Below are 17,010 nucleotides of genomic sequence, written 5' to 3'. Positions count from 1 at the left end.
TCTTAAGGCAACTAAGATCATAACAGGAAAAAGCATCACAGCATCGAGCCCTTGACAGATTGTGGTACCAAACACTTTATAAGTCTGCTTGAGGCATGCCTCCTTCTCAGGAACTAGCTCAACAGTTAGAACAATTCCATCTTGACAATGTAGCTTTAAAACAGACTTTAGCATTAAGATCTACAGATAGTCCAGTAGTCTCACTTGGTGTTGCACCCTTTTCTGGTGTTCCCATGAAATTGAGGGACATTTTGTATTCCCTAACCGTACATTTTGTATTTCATCCTCCACACTTTTAAGGACTCCTAATTAACAATATGGATGGACCTACTTTGGCCCATGTTACACCTTTAGCAGCTGCTTCTGATCTATGCCAAGAGAGCTATGCTATTTTCTACTTGCCCTGAAAAGCGTATTCAAACGTTCAGATATTAAGCATCCCATATAGGAGGTTCTGTGATATTGAGCAAGGAAGCATGGATGTACTGACTTATATCATGTGTTTTGACCAATTGGCACTGCCCTGCGGAATACAACCTTGTTCTCCGCCAGCCTTTTCAACACTGTCAAGAAAAAGCTGGTGGAGAACAGATGCAGGGGCCACAGGGGGCCCCCTGCACTGCCCATGAAATTGGCATGGGCAGTGCAGGGCCCCTCCTGCCCAGCACCATCGCAATGTTCACTGTCTGCAAAGTGAGAGGGTGCTGGTGCACCGTGCGGACTACAGCATTGCCGCTGACTCTATTACGAGCCGCAGAAAACACTGTAGCCTATTTCCCGCTAGGCCGGCAGGCAGAAACTGAGATTTCCGCTGCCGATCTAGCAGGAAACTCTTAATACCTCAGATGGGGTGGTCGCCACAGAGGCGGCGGCCACCCTGTTGGAGTTTGGCAGCCTGGCTTTTCTGTCTGCCAAACTCGAAATTAAGCCCATGGTGTTGAGTGGAGACATTTTCTTATGGGTACCAAGGAACCTTTTGAAATCCAAACCTATTAGATTTACGATGGAATGGAAAGTGCAGTTTAAAAATAGTTGCCAAGTAAGACAGGCGTTTCACTTTTCATATTTTGACTTTACTATAACATATATTATTGGTTTCAAGAATGCATTGGCATATGCTTTGTCTCAGCATTATCCTAAATAATAACTTACAATCAACCAATAACACCTTCAAATCATGTGGTTGGTATGTTCAATCTTTCATGGTAAATGTTGAAGAGACACCAAGCTTATTTGATACCGATGAGCTCAAAGACCTTCTTCTCCATATGCTCCTTACAGGATGTAATGATTTGGATTTCAGCCAATAGGCTATCTTTATCACTCCCAAGAACTGCAGGCTGATAGGATGACTTTGGGCCTAATTAAGAGTTTGGCGGACAGGAAAGCCGGTCTGCCAACCTCCTAACAGGGTGGCCGCCACCTTCGTGGCGACCACCCACCAGAGCTATTAAGAAACCTCAGTTTCCGCCAGCCAGCCTAGCGGGAAACAGGCTACAGCATTGTCTCTAGCTCGTAATTGAGCCGGCCGCAATGCTGTAGCCCACAGGGTGCACCAGTATCCTCGCAATGTTCACTGTTGCCAAAGCAGACAGTGAAAATTGCGGCGGTACTGGGCAGGGGGGCCCCTGCACCTGTTCTCTGCCAACCTTTTCATGGCGGTGAAATTGCCATGAAAATGCTGGTGGAGAACAAGGTTTTAATCCGCAGGGCAGAGCTGCATGAAGCGCTGCCCTAGCGGATTAAGATCTCCACCACCGCAAAGATAATGGATCATGGCGGTGCTGCCGGAAGCCTGGCGGTCAGACCGCCCGGGTCTTAATGTGGTGGTCGGACTGCGTACAGCAGACAAAAAAGGGCCCGAGGGTGAATAAGCCCATGTGGATTGTGGCCGGGGCCCATGTGATCCACCCTATACCTGCAGTGTTGGTGCGCACACTGTTTGCCATACACGACATGGTGCATGGAAACAGTGTGCCCGACTTGCTAGGCGCACAGTAGTGCAGCCGGAATTGGCTTCAGGCTCTCTCCTAGAGCCGAAGCATGCTGCTGCATTAACTGCACCCCGACACACCGCCAGCTTGGCAGGAATGTCATAATGCGGCGGTCGGGATACCGCTGGCTTGGCGGCATTCTCCTGACCACCGTTGTGGCAGACTGGCAGTTCGACCGCCAAAGTCGTAATCAGGCCCTGAGCCTTTTATCTACAGTTAGCTCAATTTTCTTACAAGAATGTGACTCATACTGGCACCAAAGACTCACCTTCCCTGCTTACAAAGATTTAATCCACTGTTTTTTCCTTTACACCTCATATTGATCCCATACTTTAAGCTGATTGGTTTCTGATAGTCTACATTATTCCAGGGCCAGGATCAATGAATATGCTGTCAAGATTGGCTTTTTTCTCTTTTGGTTTCAGTTTGAAGATTTGACAATATGTTTGCTTTCTTCATGTGAAAATGTTAACAGTAAAATTTTCATTACTACTAGTATGGTCTTTTCGTCATTATTCATCTAATCAGTGCTGTGGGTTTTCACTTACATTTACCTTGGAAAATTCACCCTGTTACTCATACTTCACAGGTGAAGCCCTATCTGTCCAATCCTTATCATCGTTTACCCTCTGGACCACCACCTATTATGGTGCACAGTGAACTCAAATATGAGGTTTATGAAATCTACAATTATGGAACGTTCTGAGGTTGTCTTTAATTTTTGATGCTTTGGAAAGGCTATCCACCCAGTGAACATTTGTTGAAAGATACTTTTGCAGTTTACAATTCCTTGATAGGTTTAACTTCCTTTCTGCACCATTCCAATAAACTCAAGCGCTTCCAGAGAGGGGTTTACTGCTATATTTGCAGACAGAACTCATTGAAAAGGGGCCTTAGTTCTGTGGAGACAGTGGCATTTCCATCTAGCTCCACATCAACAGACAGCAAAGCGGCATGTTTGGCAGACAGGAGTGATTCCTCCTCTGCACCACCCAGGACTGCAGGCCAAAAGTAGCATACTCATTGCTGCAGTAGCCAGAAAGAGGACCTACTGACAGCAGGCTGCTGTGTGCAGGGTGTTGGGCTGACAGTTTGGAGGAAGGGGTGTGGCGAGACAGGGGATCTGAGCCACCAGCTGGATCGAGGGCAGGATACCAGACATTGGTTCTCTCGTCTTGTATCTGCCATTCAAGGACATCACCTTTTTCTTAAGACTGCGGGTGTGGTTAGGGTTATATAATTAGTACCGAAATGGTTGCCTTTCCAGTTTGTGCTATCAGAACCTGTCTGCACATGATGGTGTTCAACCATTTTCATGTAATGTATTTTCCTGTTTTACTCCAGTATAAGGTAGACCAGACATGCAATATTTTAGATTTCCCTATTTTTCAGCACATTCATTGTTCCTGATTTTTGCTCCTGTAGCTGTATCCTGTGCTGGATTCTTCAGCACATACGATTATGCCAGGCTGTTTCTCTATGCTGTATCAGGGTAGTTTTGGCATCATGCTTCCCACTTCTTATAAAGCTATTAATCTTCCATCTAGAACTATCCATATTGTCAAGCAGGTTTCACTGTGCTCTTTGGCTCTTTGCTTCTAACTGCGACTGCCTTAAGGAGACACGTGAAACCCATCAAATGTATGTTAAGTGCAGGGCATCACCATGACTTCTTAGACGAGTCACCCTTTCTACAAAAGAAACAAGATGGAGTTCCACTGCATTAAGTTCTTGACATACACAAGGAACCAACATGTGGATGGAGTCAACTTCCCTCTCTCAGTGCTTCTAAAAGCTCTTTTTCTGTTGATCACATAAGGCTGCACTGTCAAGCCAGATCTAAAACGTAAAGGGGTAAGCTAACGTAAGCACAAGGCCCAAATAATACCAAGATTAAAAGAAGTATGAGGGAGAGAAACAAGCATACAATTAAAATAGTTTGAAAGATGAAGACCTAGAATAGATACATGGCAAAAATTGTGTTTCATAAATTAAACAGGTAAATAGCTAGGTGTTCGGGGTTCTAAAAATGTAAGGAAATACATTTTCCCTCTTTTGGGCAGCAGCAAGGTGTTCCAAATAGTGGGTACAGCAATATAGAATGTGCAGTCCCCACAGGCCACAGTGCACAATTTAGGAATAATGAGCCCCCACTGGTGTGATGAACTCCAGGCCTGCAAATACTGATACCACTCTCCAAAAACAATCATGAAAGGATAATACTCTATATGTTATCACTGAGAGTAAAAATCTGATTCAATGATAGCTACTGGAGTTGTAATAATAAGAATGATGTGATTTCACCTGGATACGTTTAAAATAATCCTTGCTGCTGCATTTGGCACCAGCTGTAGTCTTTCTAGGTTTTTGGCATGGACTCCCAGGTAAATAAAATTCCCATAGCTCAGCACGGGAAGAGTAAGAGTACCAAATTCCAGTGAGATATAGGAAAATAGGAAAGGACCTTTACAAGGTACCTTGTTTTTTAAAACAGCAGCTGCTTAACACTCTATCCACCTCAGTGGCCTCTTCTCTGAAGTCTCTTGGTGATGTGTACCTTGTGGGTGAGTCTGGGAATTACAGTGAATGCAAGAGACTTGGCACTTGGTCAAAGTTGGGATTGGAAACTGTTCAGATTCATGTCCATGAGCCAGCTTTCGACCAGTGGTTGTTTGTTATTCTTAGCAAATAGCAGGAATTCTGCTTTGGTAGGACTGTGCTTCAAATAGATTCTGACAGTTCCACAGAGACTTTCTTGAAGGTGTTTGGAAAACTATCAGAAATAAAAATATTGTAAAACAAAAATAAAGTACCAAGTATACTCTGATGTGCAAAATATCATTGACATAAATATCAAAAGTAAGAATATTGTTTTAAATGTTGTTTTTATAGTTGTAAAAAAATTGCTAGCAAAAGATATACTTGGATTTAATATTGTTTTTGTATCTAATTTGCTATGGTATGTCTTTTGGATGTATTTTTTATGTCAATTTTTAATGTACATTTTTTTAATTTATTTATTTTGAGAACTTAATTTTGCAGTTATAGATTTGAAAAAATTTGCTTTTATGACTTTTTAAAAACATTTTTATATTTCTGAATGTTTTAGAAGCGGAATGTTGGGTTTATAGGGAAAAATGATATGGAGCTTTTTAAAATATGTTTTGGTCTTATGTGAATATTTTAAAAGAAAATGCTGTAATAATTATTTTAAATGTTTCTGTAATTGTATTTTAATACATATTATTCAAAATATTATTTGTTATATTATTTGTTTAAAGTTTTTATGAATTTTATAATTAAAGTATTAGTTTCTACTTTCCATATGAAAGATTGATTTGTATTGTAATTTCTTTACTTCTTTTTATTTTCATATTGCGTGTTTTATGTGGTTGACTGTTACTGTATTTTGTTTAATTTACAACATTTTGTTTATATGGTTTAACATTTGATTTTAGGAGAATTAATTACTACTATTTTTTATTATTTGTTGTAATTACGTTTTTTGAAATGGGGTTCTTAATCCGCTTATATCATTGGATAATCATATTTTTATTTTTTATTTGAAATCATTTATACCATTTGTTTATGTGATTTTGAACGCATTTTAAATTATAAAAAATATATTAAAACAATTTAAATATTGCTTTGTAGTACTTTTCTGTATTTGTTTTAAAAAAATATGTTGTATTTGAGTGGTATTAATGGTACAACATTTTTAAATAACTATGTTTCTAGTGTACAAATACATATTACAATCAATACACAAATGAGTTTTGTATTTATTGTTATGGTAATATTTTATATTATTTGCTTTAAATAGAGGGCAAAATATTATGCGTTAAAACTATAGCTTTGTTTTTTGTTGCTATGGTATTTATACTGTAGTAAATAGTTAGTTTTATATTTTAGGGTTTGTTTTTTTAATGTGTACTGTTTTTGAGTGATTATAATTTAGATTTGTTTTATAGTTTTGTTATTATTATATATGATAGCAATGTATATTTGTAAGTTATGTAATGTAATTGTCATAATGTGTTACTTGTTTTATATAAATTATGTATTTTTCATGAATACATTTTTTTTCTTTTTTTTCTATTATAAAATATTTGTTAGAAATAAGTCCTCAATATATAAATTCTGATATATTTAGTGTCACACACCGTAACCTAGTTGTTTTATACTATAGCATGAATAGTTAATAGCACCACGTTAGTGGCCAATACTTTTTTTTCCAAAAATGGTTTAAATTGGTTAAGAATGGAGTGAGAATAAATATAACCACTTTAACGTCCAACACCATCCTTTAAATGATTTAGATTGGAGTGGGGATAGTAAAGGTGACCACTTTAATGTCCAACACCTTCCCCAAAATGGTTAGATTGGAATGGGAAATGAAAATGTGAACATGTTAGTGCCCAACATCTTCCCCAAAATGGTTTACACTGGAGTGGGAATAGTAACATCTTTGCCAAAATTGGTTTACATTGGAGTGGGAATAGTAAATGCGACCACTTTTTTGTAACGTGAATAACATGTTATGGTTTTTATGTTGTTATTTATTGTTTTCCATATTTTATTTATTAAATATACTGACATTTATTTACACATATACTGTTGAATGTAACAAAGTTTTATGTATTTTTGTGATATAACCTGTATTACACGTTTTATTCATAATTAAAATATGTAATGTATTTTTTAAACATTTGTAACTTTTGTTTATATGTAATGTTTTTCACAAAAGTGGCACATAATTATTTTTCACATGTACATTTTTTTTTACAGGTTTTATATACTTATTTAAGCATATTATATATAATACTATACTGTGATGTTTAATGTTTTATGGTATTATTCACATTAACCTTTGCAGGCTGATTTATATTTTGTTAATACATTTTTAGATATTTATTGTATATTCTTAAAACTTTTTTGACATATTTTACATATTTTAATACATTTTTATGTTAAAGTTACATTGCTTTCTATAGGGAAATAAAATAGTCTTTTTCCTTTGATTTAGCAGCCATTTCGCTCTGCTAAGTGTATTTTGTAGTGTATTGCTGTAATTTTTAGTCAGATTTTGTGGGAGTAAGACGCACTTTTGCTGGTTGAGTGGTAAGGTAAGAACTTTTTAATTTTTTTGAAGTTTTTAGGGCAGGGGAAATGTGAGTAGATGTAGTTAGTGGGAATTATAGTTATAGTTTTGTTTTGAAGCAAATTTTGTAGTGGGTTGTGTTATGTTGTGTTGTAGTGTTGTGTGTGAGTCCTAATTATAGTTTGGTGGTAGTTTTGTGTTATTGTAGATGTTTTAATATTATTTCTTGTTTTTTGTAGTTGTAATGTAATGTTCATGCTCTATTGGAAAACTGTGTTTTGTGAGAGTGGATATGCAATTGTTTTGTGAATCCCATGAGGTTTTCTTACCTACAGTGCTCTGCAAACCACAAACTTTGCCTGAATGCACTCATTTTCCCTACATTTCTGTGATGGAAACTTCCGGCATTGCCCCTATTTGTGCCAATACAAATACTGCACCACTTGTGTGGTTGGGCCTAGTGACAGGAACTGATGCAACTGAAGTCAAAGGGACTCACCATGCAAGGGCTCCCATTATCCATGCTTTGATCTATTCCTGTTGCAGGCACTAGGCCCAGCCACACAAGTGTGGCAGCGTTTTTATCTGCACAGGTGTGGCAATGCTGGGTGGTAGGCATTGTGTGTGGATTCCTGAGGATTCTGGATGTTTCCATCACAGAAATGTAAGAAAAATGTGTGATTTCAGGCAATGTTTGATGTTTACAGGGCACTGTGGGTAACAAAAACTAATGAGATCCACACAAATCACCCCATCCTGGATTCCCCTAGGTGTCTAGTTTTGAAAAATGCACAGTTTAAATAGGTTCCAGCTGAGCTAGGGCCCAAAATCCACAGCTAGGCACACTGCAAAAATCAGGCCAGCTCTGAGTGGAAAAACGTGGTGTCAATGTTGCGTTTTGGGCCGTTTCCTGCTGTGGGCACTAGGCCTAACCACACAAGTGAGGCACCATTTTCATCTTAAGACTTCGTAGAATGCTGGGTGGAAGGAAGTTTGTGGCTCCCCATAGATTCCAGAACTTTCCATCCCAGAAATGTGAGGACAATTTCTTTTCTTAGTCAACGTTTGAGATTTGCAAAAGGATTCTAGGTAACACCACCTGGTGACAGCCATGCAAGTCACCCCATCCTGGATTTCCCTCGGTGTCTAGTTTTAAATAATTTACAGATTTACTAGCTTTCCCTAGGTGCCGGCTGAACTAGGGAACAATATCCACAGCTAGGCATGTTGGGGAAAAGCTCAGTTTTGAGGGAAAAAATATGACGTGTCCATGTTGCGTTTTGAGCGATTCCCTGTTGCTGGCACTTGGCCTACTCACACAAGTGAGGTACCATTTTTAACAAGAGACTTAGGGGAACATGGAATAGTAGAACACGTGTTGTTACCAATTGTACTTCTCTGCATTTGCACCTTCCAAATGTAAGAAACTGTGTAAGAAAGAAGTCATTCTGAGAAATGCCCTCTAATTCACATGCTAGTTTGGGTACCCACAAATTCAGAGATGTGCAAATAACCGTTGCTTCTAAACTACATATACTGTGCCTTTTTTGGTAATACATAGGTTTCCTTGATACCAATTTTTCACTATTTATATTTTACCATATGAAGTGCTCTATGGACAGGAGACAATGAAAAACTACTGCAAGGTGCAGCTCTGTATTTGGCTCGAGGCACCTTGCATTCTTTGAAAACCCACAAACCCTATACATCCCACCAACCAGAAGGGTCTAGCAGATGTAATGGTAAATTGCTTTTCTAAATTGGCCATCGTGATGAGAAGTTACAAATGAAAACATTGTCACAAATGCCCTTTTTTCTACTAATTTTCAATATACTTTTATTTTAACACTAAGGGCCTGATTACGAGTTTGGCGGTCCATGGACTGCCATGGCAGGTGTGGCTGTCTGACTATCGCCGGGTTGGTGGTCAGATGACTGTATTACAATGCATGCGGTTCTATTGACCAAAGACCACTGTGATCCCACCGGCACTCCCAGGCAGCGCAGACCACCGCGAGACAGGCGATGAGGCAGTCAGAGCCACTGTTTCTGCCGGACAGATTATGAAGTTGCCTTCTGCCATCGTGTCTGTGGTGGTCCAACCACCACTTACCAGCTGGCGGAAATGGAGGCATAAAAGGCAAGAACTCACCTGTAGGCAGCGTCACACACCATGTGCTGCCATGGACACAATCCTTCAAGTTCTGCTGCTGCTGCTGATAGATCGAGCCCAAAATCAATGCCGCCATGGATGCAACCAACGGTAAGACAAAACACCTACCCGTGTCCCCAAACACCACAACAAAACGATGTGCTGCCATCGTCCTGGTATGTGGGCTGTGCTCTGTGAGCCTAGTATGATTTTGAGTATCCCGGGCCAGAGTTGAACACAACGTATGACCCAATCACAGCAACACAAGGCCCCCTATGGGCAGATCACTGCACCACCACACTCCACAAAACCACAGGTCTACACATCCAAGTTTCAGGGACAGTGAAGTGTACATTACATTGTGTCACACGAAAGCAAAACCACATCAATATCACATCCTACTATTTGAACTGACCCCCTCCCATTGCACACACGTCATGGATTGACAACATATTGAAGACACATATGTATGGATGTGTCAATTAACCCAAACACCCCTTCCATGCCAAATCCTTATAATGAACACACATATATCACACTCTTTGCAAGAGAATGAAAGTTAAATGGGATGCACAATATTGTGGGAGAAAATTAGGCAAAGCTTACAATGTAAACAATACTTTTAGAAAAGAGGTGGCAGCATCAAGGGGACCCCAAGAAGAATGCAGTCCTGGGGCATACATCACTCTTCACATACCCATTAAACAACATGTGTTTCAGGAACTGGGCCTTCATGTATCACAGGGGCAACCAATTGAAGAACCAAGTGCCATGCCTATGTGCCAATTGTGTCAGTGCAAGTCATGAAAGCAAATACAACAGCATGGGTAACACATGTAGATGAAGTAGCTGGAAGCTACACACACGAAAATGGACACATGACCAGTCAAATGTATAGGAAGGTAGCACAATTGTACTCCCTTCATGTGTAAACAAACAAAACTCTTGCTTGCACACATGATATAAATGTCCAAACTACATCGGGGGACAAATCTAACACAATACATGTTGACACTGGCCAAGTCAAGATGAAATACACCATATCAAACAAAACACAATGCAATTCCACCCCAATTGAATTACCACCCACATATCCATCCGGTGAACATCTTCCCTTGTCCTGGTTGACACCAGTACTGCCCTCAAAATCAGATACTGACAACCACAGCAAATGAAACAGCAATCTGGTTGAATCATATACAACTGTAGGCATATATCACAAATCACTCAAGAACAGCACAAAGGTAGAAAAGTAATGGCAGGACAAATGTGTACCCAAAAAAAACACCTTGGGTTTATTAACTCCAGAATAATGAAAAATAAAGCCCACTGGCCAGTCCATTAGAAAGTCTCTGCACAGTGCTGTGCACCAACTTGACTCTGATCACTGCCAAAGAACCTCCACAGGAAGGGGCATCAAGTGGGCATTCAGGTACCTCAAGGGTCATCCTTGGGTGGGGTGAGGGCGGTTTGGGATGGGTGGGTTTGGGTTTGTAAGGGGTGGGCTTTATTTTGGGAGAGGTGGACTTAACTTTGGAATGGGTGTGCTTACCTTTTGGAGGGCTTCTTCTTCAGGGTGGGAGGGGTATGGCTGGCTTTAGGGGGGCCAGGTGCGACAGGGGAGGACTTGGATGTGGAAGGGATAGGTCAGGGTGTGGGTGGGGTCCTTTTGGTTTTGGGAGGAGGAGTGGGGACCACAGGGGTAAGGGCAAGGTCAAAAAGGAAACTTTCTTTGGTAAAATGGGTAGAGACCTACGAAGGGATTAGGGGGTGGGAGGTTGAGGAACTGGTTGTGTCGGCTGTGGGTGTTTATGCTGCTAGTGTGTGCATGTCTGAGGCATGCTTGGGCTTGGGTGGGGTCTGTTACTTGTGTGAGTGTCGGCGTTTGCGTTTTTTGGGGGCTGTGAGGTGGAGGTGCTGGGTAATATGGGAGTGGAGGCTGTGTTTGTGGGTGTTGGGGTGGTGTCTGGGGGCATGGTGTGTGTCATGGCTGTTGGGGTGGTGTCTGCGGTGTGTGGGTCTGTGGGTGTTGTGTTGTAGCTGGGATAATGGTGTCTGTGGTGTGTGGGTCGGTGGGTATGGTGGTTGTGGTGGCGGTTTTGGTATGGTGTCTGTGGTGTTTGGGTCTGTGGGTATGGTGGGTGTGATGTGTGTGGGTCTGTGGAGGTGGCATCGGTGGGAATGGTGGGTGTTATGGTGTGAGTGACTGTTGAGTGCGTGTGTGCCGGTGTGTCCTGTGGTTATGTGTGCTGCTTGTGTGTGTTGAGGTGGGTGTGTGCGGATGTGTCTGTGTACTTGGAACAGGTAAGGGAATAGCAAAATTGGATGGGTAAGAGGTAGGTGGTGGGGATGGAAGGCTGCCATCAGTGAGGAGGGCAGAGCCTGAAAAGATCTCTGTAAGCCAGACAAGGCACTATGAATGCCTTTCAGGCACACAACCATCTGCTGGAGCGGGCTGCCCTGCACCTAGATGGCATTCAGAATGGCAGTCTGACCCTCAGACATACTCCTCAGGAGTTCAATAGCCTCCTCACTCAAGGCAGCAGGGGTTACAGGGGAAGGGGGGAGGGCTTCTTGGGCGAAGGAGACGCCCACCCTCTTGGGTGAGTGGGCACAGCCAACAGGGTAGGAAGCAACAGGGAGGGTGGAGATGGAACTGGGGGTGAACAAGGATGGAACCGGAGCAGGTCCTGATGGGTCTGCCACCACTAACGAGTGGCCTCTAGAGGAAGAATCTGAAAATTGGCTAAATAGGCTCATGGAGGTTGTAATAATGTTGCCCAGACAGATTACACAACTTGACCAGAAATGTGCACTGGAGACAAATTAGGCAAAATGTCTGGGAGATTTGTCTACAAATATCCACACCACAATGCTCCAGATATCCCCAGGGAACTCACCTCTGTTGAGTGGTACTCCTGAGAATACCCTACTCAGATTGCATAAGTAATAGTCAATTACTATTATTATTAATGTTGTAGAGGCCCAGGGATACTCAAGTACCTGTAGAAGGTCCTTAATATGTTGCTCAATGGGAAGGCACAACACAGTCTCTTTTTGTCATGCAAACACAGATTCCCATGGATGAATGGTTGTACACAACCACATATGATTCCCACATTAGTGCAAGTCACTCCCTGATGCATGCCAACAGTTAGGCAATTAACTTTCACTATTTAAGCTAAGCACTTTGCTAAATGGTTCTACATCAATAACATGAAAATGCACATTGAGAGTAAAAACTGTAGTCCTACTTGTCATGTCCTTGATTTCTTCTGCAATTGTACATGCCAAATTACATGAGATGACAGTGAGGGTATGTGTGTGCCACCAATCAATGGTGACACACGTCTGTCTGTGGCACCACATGAAGTGTAGCCACATCACATATGTTCAATTCAAAACACGTTAGCATGCACACATATCTGAGGTAATCAGACATCATCCCATGTAGATAGGTAGGCCATGCATGAAACGTCATCGAAAACAATATGGGAAAAGTGAAAGATACATATGCTAACATGTAGGCACAAGGAATGAAGGCAACAGTGATGTCCCCAAAATCATGTCACTGGACAATTACTACTTACCAAGGGAAAGTACTGATCTGTGGCTACATCCAAAGGGCAATGTATGCCCTGTCACATGTATGATGGTAACCTTCACATGACAGACAGTAGTGAGGCACCAACACTTGTCACACACTGAAGACAAGTGGCCTGTGGGGGACAGATGCCAATAGACTCACTTGAGCATTCACATGGATAAGTACAGTGATTTATTACTTCATGTTGTTTGGGCTGACACACTGAAGACAAGTGGACTGTTGGGTACAAATGACACCCACAACAAACAGCATGACCTGATTGATCACTGTACTCAGCCATGTTTTGGCCTTGGAGAGGAAATTGGTTGTAGACTGTACTCTGTTGCTTTTCTAGGTCAATGGACCGACAGGCAAGGCACATTAGCATGCACCAACTACCATACCTACACAAACAATTACTCATCCTGAGTGTCACACATCGCCCATCTCCAATCTTCAGGAGGAGATTGCAGACTCTAACACATCAACTTGGCAATGTGACAGGAAGGAATATGCACATGACTCACCCCCTTATAGCTGCTGTGCTCTCCTCAAACGCCCATCAAGCTCGTGGCAGGGCCCCTCCAGAATACGGGCCATCAGGGTGGTCAAGGCTTCGAGGTGCGCCCCCACCCACGTTGGGAGAACAGCCCCAGCTGGACCTCTGCGATCTTCTGGGCCCAGTGTCTCAGGTTGTAGGAAAGTACCCTCTTTCTTGGTATGGCTACCCCCATTTTCTGCCTGTTGTCAGTGTGTTTGACTGTGTTCACTAGGATCCTGCTAACTAGGACCCCAGTGATTATGCTCTCTCCCTCTAAATTTGGTGAACCACACACACCCTACATTTGACATACTGGTATCCCCTTGTAAGTCCCCAGTATATGGTACCCAGGGCTTTGGGGTACCAAGGGATCCCCATGGGCTGCAGCATGTATTATGCCACCCATGAGGAACCCATGAAAAATGTGTCTGCAGGCCTGCCATGGCAGCCTGTGTGAAAAGGTGCATGCACCTTTTCACTACAGGTCACTGCACCAGGTCACTGTAAGTCACCCCTATAGTAGGCCCTCCTGGCCCAGAGGGCAAGGTGCAAGTACCTGTGTGTGAGGGCACCCTTGCACTAGCAGAGGTGCCCCCACGAACCCCAGTTCCATTTTCCTGGACTTCGTGAGTGCGGGGATGCCATTTTATGCGTGTACTGGACATAGGTCACTACCAATGTTCAGCTACATAATGGTAACTCCGAACCTGGGCATGTTTGGTATCAAACATGTCAGAATCATACCCCAATACTGTTGCCAGAATTGGAAGTATGATTCCATGCACTCTAGAGCTCCTTAGAGGACCCCCAGCATTGCTTCTACCAGCCTCCTGGGGTTTTCCTGGCATCCCACACTGCTGCCACCCATCAGACAGGTTTCTGCCCTCCTGCTGCTTGATCTGCTCAAGCCCAGGAAGGAAGAACAAAGGATTTCCTTTGCAAGAGGGGGGTAACACCCTCTCCCTTTGGAAATAGGTATTACATGGCTTGGGAGGGGTAACCTCCCCAAGCCACAGGTATGCTTTAAAGGGCACTTTTGGTGCCCTCCATGCATAAACCAGTCTACACCAGTTCAGGGACTGCCAGCCCCTGCTTTGGTGCAAAACTGGACAATGGAGAGGGGAGTGACCACTCACTTGTCCATCACCACCACAGGGGTGGTGCCCAGAGCACCTCCAGAGGGTCCTTGATTCTGCCATCCTGAATCCAAGGTGGGCAGAGGCCTCTGTGAGCATCTGAGTGGCACGGTCAGACAGGTGACGCCAGAGCCCCCTCCTGATAGGTGGTCACCTGGCTAGCTGACCAATCCCCCTTTTAGGGCTATTTAGGGTCTTCCTCTGGGGTGGGTCCTCAATTCAGCTTGCAAGATTCCAGCTGTACTCTTCTGCAACTTCTACATTGACTTCTGCCCACTGGAACCACGAATGGACCCTCCAGGAACCGACAATCTGCATCCACGACAAAGACTCTGCTTGCAACATTGTTTCCAAGGCTCCTTCCATCTTCTGCAACATATCCCCAACTGTGCATCCTCTGAGGGCAGCAAGTCTTCAGCCTGCACGAGAAGGAAGAAGGAATCTCCATTGGAGTGAAGGAGCCATTCTCCTGCATCTAAAGGTACCAACTGCAATGACGACCGGCTGCGTGGATCCCCTCTCATCCTAAGCTGCATGGATCCTGCATCACGGGTGGTGGTCTGGAGTGGTCCCCTTGTCCTTTCTATCAGCTGTCCAACTTTGGTGGAGGTAAGCCCTTGCCTTACCACGCAGGACAGTACTCCTGTGCACCGTGTCTCTTGCAGCTACCAAGGCTTGTTGGCATCTGTGCCAAGGGATCCTCAGGCCCCATGTAGCCCCGGCCCCCAGCACTTTCCCCTGCGATGCACAGCCCTCTGCATCGTTCTCCTATGGTGTGGGACCCCTCCTCAGTTGTGCTGCATGGGCCGCTCTGCGACTCCTGGGTCCTCTTCCAGTGGGTCTCCTGTGGGGGCTGCCTTTTCTTCTATGGACTCTCTGCCTTGCTGAGGGTCCCCCCTAGGACTCTCTTGATTGAGTTGAGCCCTCCTGGGCCTTGCTAGTGCCCGGCAGGTCCACTTTTGCTTCATCGCGACTTCTGCCTTTGCCAAGGCTTGTTGGTGGCTTTTACACGCCACTGACCGACTGCAATCATCCATCTGGTGTGGGACGTCAACGGCATCCACCAGGAACTCTCCACCCACTCCAGGGCTGCATTGCTCACCGTCTTCATCCTAACATCGACCAACTGCCGCAACCACAGACTGGTGGGTGGTGGCTCCTGTCCCCACCGGACACTTCTGTGACTTCTGGACTTGGTCCCCTACTTCCACAGGTCTTCCTCTTCAGGAATCCTCCGCTGGTTTCTTGCAGTCTTGTCTGGGTGTTGCATTTTCTTCTTTTTAGTCCTTTTGAGTGGTTTGGGGAAAATCCAGTACCTTATTCCTTTCTCCCTGGTTGCTGGGGGCACTGTGGTACTTACCTTTGAGGTTCCCTAGTTCCTCCAGCTCCAATCTACACATCCCACTTACCAAGGTGGGGTTTGCTTTTGCATTCCATTTTGTTTAGTATATGGTTTGGGCTCCCCCTAGGGTCACTATTGTCTATTGCTATTGCACTGTTTCCTATTGCTTTTCATGCCTATTTCTGATTACTAGTGTACATATCTAGTGTGTTACTTACCTCCTATTGGAGGGTTGCCTTTCTAGTACTTTTTGGTAGTTGTGTCACTAAAATAAAGTACCTTTATTTTTGTAACACTGAGTGTTTTCTTTCATGTGTATAAGTGCTGCATGAGCTTTTCATGTCTCCTAGATAAGCCTTGGCTGCTCATCCACAGCTACCTCTAGAGAGCCTGGCTTCAAGACATTGCCTACAGCACACTAATACGGGATACCTGGACCTGGTATTAGGTGTAAGTACCTTAGGTACCCACCACACACCAGGCCAGCTTCCTACATTGGTGGTGCAGTGGTGGGATAAGCACTTGCAATGGCCTTACCACTCTGTCACTTGGTACTTTCCACAGAAAAGACCACTCACTGACTAGGGGTACACACTGTTTTCTAGCATCAGGGATCTAGTCTCCTAAGTTTGGGTAAGCTACGGGTTTGGCATAGCCCTTGCTCCAAACCTCTGTAAGGAGTCTAAGTTAGAGTAGTTAGGGACCCTACACCACTCTAGCTAGCTGACATTTCTTCAGCAGAGCATACTTCTCAGGCCATCGATTCTCCCTATGAGAACTTGACCTTCCAAGAACTTAGGGAGATGTGCTGAGAGAAAGCTGAAGACAGGGAGAAATCCCAATAAGAGTCTGCTTCTGGGCCTGGTCCTCCAGGATGAGCAGGAACATGCTGGTAGCCAGGAGGAGGAGGAAGAAGAAGTACAGTCTGTTCCTCCAGTGTTAGAAAAGGAAGACTTAGCTACAGAGGTGGGTCAGGAAGTACCCAGGGAGGATCAGAGAACCTCTAGGCACACCCACAGTCCTGTTAGGAGCATTTCTAGCAGTGCAAAGGGAGGTCACATCAGTAGGTCCACCTTTGTTCCGAGAGGGCTGGTTGAGAGGGTGACCAAGAATAAGAAAAGATCCTCCTCTGCCCACTCTCACATCTCCTTAGTATCT

The sequence above is a fragment of the Pleurodeles waltl genome, chromosome 5, assembly GCF_031143425.1.
Source record: "Pleurodeles waltl isolate 20211129_DDA chromosome 5, aPleWal1.hap1.20221129, whole genome shotgun sequence".
Lineage (NCBI taxonomy): Eukaryota > Metazoa > Chordata > Amphibia > Caudata > Salamandridae > Pleurodeles > Pleurodeles waltl.
This window is presented reverse-complemented; position numbering follows the sequence as displayed.